General features: G+C 29.3%; 1 protein-coding gene across 1 annotated transcript in view; it reads left to right on the top strand.

Moving 5' to 3' along the window:
- Positions 1-920: 920 nt before the first annotated feature.
- LOC130453359 (zinc finger protein GLI4) overlaps positions 921-6,000 on the top strand; it is a 149,576-nt gene continuing 144,496 nt past the window's right edge. The window contains exon 1 of the transcript XR_008911041.1: positions 921-1,126. The gene's annotated coding sequence lies outside the window, so the exon portion shown is untranslated. The remainder of the gene's footprint in view (positions 1,127-6,000) is intronic.

Genomic DNA, 6,000 nt, shown 5'->3' with positions numbered 1-6,000 from the left:
TTTTTAAAGTTAATATTTTAATATTGTACAATAAGTGATTTTCAAAATGTTTTTGTTCTTAAATGATTACTTAATAAAAAAATAAAAGATACAGACGATTATATGTGAGGAAAGGTCAATTTTAAAAGAAATTGTTATTATTTTTATTTGTAAAAACATGATAAATCAACATTTTTGTATAATTTTTAATTCAATTTGTTCGTTTCATTGTGTGGATTATGAAAAAAAATAAAACAACTTCATTTGATTATTTAGAAAAAAGTTATCAACAATTATACGTAAATTAGTGCATTTTTATAAACGTTTAAAGCCCTGAAACCGATATAAGCATTTATTTTTTTTTCCCATAATTTTTTCCGTAAATGCGCCGTAAAAACGAAGATTTAAAAAAAAGATTTTTCGAAATCGGATCGTTTTTCTATAGCCAAAAAATCGAGGGGACCACGAAAGTATGAAATTACCACAGCACGTTTTGTTATATTGATAAAATTGTAATTTGAATAAATTGAAATTTAAGGTTCGAAATTTCAGAGGTGAGTAGAGGCGGCGAAAGATGTTTAGCCTACAGGTGGCAAATTTATAAAATACTATAATTAAAATGATGTGATTCCCATTATTGGTATCTCTGTGGACGATGTACTTTCTGACATTCTCCTAAATGTGGTAAAACATTAAAAACCCCAATAATACAACATCAAAATGAAATTGGCATATATTAGATTCGACTGATGTTTAAACCGATCCGGTTGGCTTGGTCCGAACTTACATTGAAACATATACAGTGTGTAAGAGCAATCGTTTCTTAGCGCAGAGTGGGAGGAAGGGGGACGTAAAGGCCGTGGAGGCAGAGCCGCCTTCGACGAATCAACGGCGGTTGTCCACCACTCTCAACGCCAGCAGCTTCGAATTTTCACAACTTCAGTTGTAAACTAACTGTTGCGTTCACTTGCCGCACTCGGAAGTATTTTATAGGGAAACGTGAGTAAAAACGTTAAGTGCTTTCCGTGATATGTGACACTTGATCTTTTGTGCCTTTGTTATTGTTTTTTTTTTTATTTGAATTTTGTTGATAGTGGTTGAAATCTGTTGGCAGCTTTGCGTTCAAAATTTTTCAACACAAAATTTGGTAAGTATTAATCTGATACTATTTTTATAATCATCAATAATTGTATATTAATCGATTCACGATTTTTTGAACTAAAAAAGTTTTGACACAGTTTGATCATCATCATTTACTCGCTCATAAAAATGATAAATAATTGTCATAAATCAGAGTATGATAGTTGAATTGTAAATGTAATAATTCAGTCATCATGCGAGATACCAAGATATAAAGTATTCAAAGTAACAGTACGATACAATAAATACGAAATATCAACCACGAGTTAAAATTTTAATTCGATTTTAAAACAGTGGGTCAACTTTTGTAAATCAACAAATTTTCCTAGTTGATTACAAGTAGAGTTATTGTACTGCATCGATTTATTTATGTGGAAATGAATCTTCTGTCGATATTATCAATAAACATTAAGTTATCGTAGACAAAAATGATAAATATAAACATATACAAGGGCGTAACATATTACGAATAATTGTGGTAGGTATTAATAATGTCCAAATGAACAGAAGACGCCAGAGTAAATATATGGGAAAGTTTCAGTTTAAACGAAAATTCACATGCTACAAAAAACGAAATTTGATAAATCAAATCTATTTATTAAAATGGTAATAATCAAATTATTTAGTTTAACTAAAAGTTCTGGTTATAGACATTTACATTTTTCAATATTTTATCAAATTTAAAATAATATCTCCTAAGAATTGCGATGTGAGTGATAATGATAAATAGTGGAGCCAAAAGATTCATGTGCGTGTGCAAAAAACGATAATCTACCCATTGGTGTGAGTGGTCGATCTAAAAACATACTTTACAATTTTTCTTTTATCGTTTATTATCACTTTGTTTGATTGAAACAACCGAACAGTTCTCCATATAAAAATTACGATTCAATCACGTAAAACCACAAGCAACAATTTCCAACATTTTGTAATCCCAATATCAAAAAACATGATACTGAATCAGTATACATACTTAAGTAGATATTGCAAATTTTGGATGATTTCAAACCTGCGATATTTGTATGTGGCATAAACCACTAAATCATTAAAAACTTCGATATTGGATTCAAGTATATATAAGTATATAATATAGCTATCAAAATATACGTTATTTTTGTCCAATTTCTTTAATTACAGTTATGTTCACCACCTGACTTGTGGAATGTAGATGTTCTAATTAAAAAATTTTTTATGTCTTCCGTTCGTCTATTTGGTTATACCTTCAAATTTCCTTCAAATGTATCAAATCTTCTATTTAATGTTGTGAATAAGTTGAAATAAATAACTGACTTTTAAAATTTTTTGAAATTCTAAATAACTAAAACTTATTATACATACTTATAACTTACTGTTTCAAAATGTTGTTTGTGTCTTAATCAATTACATCTTCATCTTCTGTAGAACATCTACTGTAGAAAATTTACCAAAAACTCATTAGATTTCTTCTTTATCATTGGCTATAATAGGTATAAAGAAGCAAAGCTTCCAAATGGTAACACAGATTTAATGTTTTGAGTTATACTTACATAAATACGATGTTGACAAAAGTTAATCGATTACGTAACTTTGTGAGCTATTCATAAAAAATTTTTATTATTCCCTATATCAATTATACCATTCATAAAAAGGATAAAAGATTCAATACTCATATTCTTTGACTCATGCTCTCTGCATTTAAGACCAATTTGATACATTATATGAAAGTCACTGAAAAGGATTCGAAATCGTATATTTGGCTTGTTAATTTTCTAGTTAAAACACTATTGCTGAATCAGACTTTCCTTGATGATGTTTGGATACATCCAGCACTGCATTAACTCGAAAGTTAAAATCCCAGTATTTTCACTTAACCACCGTGGAACTTTCAGCAGTGATATTATGAATGTTGTTAAACATTTACTTTTGCTTTTTAATACGTTTGATTGTCTTACAATTTGGTTATTATCCTAATATATCTGTAATCTCTCATGAATTGAGTGTCCTAAGGAATCATTACATGATTAGTTAATATCGTCAGTCAATTTCGAACAAAAAATGTTGACTAAAAACTGATATTATTTTATAACAAATTGCCAAAAATCTTTTATTAATTATGATAATTGTTGTGAATACAATAGAAAAACTTCCTAATACCATCAAATTGGACATAGTAAAAAATCATTCATTCTTTTTAATATTAATTTCTTGAACAGATTTAGCGAATTTAGACAAAAAATGTAAATGGCACAATCTTGTGTTTGAGATTTAACCTACATGCGTGGTGGAAACGTGCTTAGAAACTAATTTCTTCCATCAAAATTTTAAATAATCGACGAAACTGTCTTCCAATAAAGAATGATTTAGTTGTAGCTACGAAGCAACGGTTTTAGACGAGTCAAATCTACTTCTTATTCTCGAAGTAGAAGATACGACATTTGGTACAGTTGGAATATCATTACTAACTTCAACACCTGTTCTTTTCTTGTTTATCAATACCTGATATGTAAGAAGGAGTTCTTTCACAAATGTTCATTGCTTGAATAATATATTTGGTGAATAATTTGACTTGAATAGTTTTAGGGGTAACGTTAACTGGAGAGGAAAAATTTTTGGTCCTGGGTATTTCAATCAACTAGTTTTTTTGAGCTATTTTCTAATTTATTTTTAAAACTATTTAACTCTAACCTATGACTTATTGACGACATAAAGAAGTTTGCAGTGGTCAAATTTCTGATACTTAAGATGTTCTGTACTTAGTAGAAGCTTGAGAAAGGAAAGAAGATATGTTGAATGTAAAAGTATATTCTATATGTATATACTTAATTTCCACGGAGCTCATATATTTTCTTTTGCTTACGTATGTCTTTTATCAACTTTGAAACCATTATTCTTAAAAATAATATTAGTTTGGATGCTAATAAATCAATAAAAATTGGAAAATATTAACAGAAAATTAGCTATTATCGACGAGTTCCATTAAAGACGAAATATGGCATTTTTTGAAACAATAAAAATAAAAATCAAATTATCCATGTTTCTGTCAAATATGAAACGCTCCTCAAATTAGAGCACAGGCTCAAACAGTGGAACTAAACCAATAAATCATATGTATTTTGTGAAAAAGCCTTCATTGCATTTAGAATAGGTCAAGATGAGAAGAAAATTCACTTTTAAATACTAGCTCAAACTAATAACGCGCGAGCTTTCTAGCTCAGATATCTGATGATGAAATCGATACTTAAAGTTGTAATTGCGCACGACGCTTACTTAGAGCATCAAATGAGGTCACGTGGTACAATTTGAATTAGAAAGTGTTATGTTAAATCAATGCAGCGTCAAAACTGATTATTGCTCAGCTTTTTAAATCGGGTATTCACACACATTTATTAATATTTAATAATCGAAATTTATATGTAACACATTATGTTTTATTTGGACATCATTTATACAGTGTCCAGCTTTAGAACACTGAAAAAAAATACTTGATTAACAGATTAACAATGTTTAGCGTTGATTTTGCTTTAATTTAAGATAACACTTCCTTCAAAACTAACGTCGAGTGACTAATTAAAATTGCACTTTCCCCATTAAGGCCTTGTTTAAACTTCAAGCTTTTACTGACAAATTTTGGTTTAAACGTTACTGGTGGTCTAGGGGTAGTTTAAACTTAAGTTTAAAGTGAAACGGTGGATACGAACCTAACTAAGATGATTGAAGATTTGAATTTCATATTCGATGAACTCGGCGATGTTGATGAAAAAATTATAAACATTATCGACGCGCAGAGAAAACAAAAAGTTATACGTATAAAACATACTCAGAGTATGTTCTGAGGTTATTCGTTTTAGAACAAATTGTTCCACATTTTCCAGAAATTGACCTTTTTTCCTATTCTCGCCATTAAATTCTTGCCAACTCCTTCCATCCCAAGTTACCGTATCATTTTTCTGGGATTCTAAAGCTTCTTTGTATTTCTTCGTAAGGTAGACCAAAACCAATACTTCATAGAAATTGAAAAATTCTCTCCCTCAAAAAAAAGTCATGAGATCTTTATCTCACCTAAGGAAATTCTGGGATAGTGTCTTCTTCAAAAATTATGTGAAACTATACAAAAAAATTATCATAAGACCATAAAAGCTACCAAACATATTTATTATAATAGGAGAATCGCCAATTCTCGTAATATTTCTAATGAAACATGGTCCATGACTGATTTATTAAATAAGCCAAAAATTTATCAAATTGTATAACTCCTTCTCATGATCTGCTCTCACATGAAGTTTTAGCAGTACAATTAATGATATCAAAAATAAATACTCATCTTGAACTGATGAACTTACCTACATCAAAAATGTTTTCGAGTGCACATTAAATCACCTTACTACTCTAATTAACGTTTCATTTCAATTTTAGGAAGATCTTTGCAAGGTTATCCACTTTGTAAAGTTGATCTACCTACTCCACGTTCAGAATTAGTTAAGGGCTCAATATTTTAAAATGCAATAAGATGCACAATCATTTACCAATTGAAATCAAATCGAAATCATCTTTTCCCGCATTTCGCAATAATTTGAGGGCATATTTTCTGGAAAGAGGCTTCTACTCTGTAAACGATTTCTAATTTTGATATGGAGATATATACTAATTATTACCTTTAATTTCATTACTAATTGTGATTTTCTTATGAATATTTAAATTTTTTGTTTGTTTTTTATTTTTTACAAGTTTTCGCCCACAAATTGTAACAATTTTTTGACAATAAGGCACTTCTCTCTCTCTCCCTCTCTCAACATTTTCTTTTTGATTTGATTGATTCTACCATTTTATTCAATTATAACTTTTGTGAGGTACTCGGATAATTTGATCGATACATCAGGTTGAACTTTTTGTTTTAAATATTTA

Source organism: Diorhabda sublineata, chromosome 2, assembly GCF_026230105.1.
Source record: "Diorhabda sublineata isolate icDioSubl1.1 chromosome 2, icDioSubl1.1, whole genome shotgun sequence".
Lineage (NCBI taxonomy): Eukaryota > Metazoa > Arthropoda > Insecta > Coleoptera > Chrysomelidae > Diorhabda > Diorhabda sublineata.
This window is presented reverse-complemented; position numbering and strand designations above follow the sequence as displayed.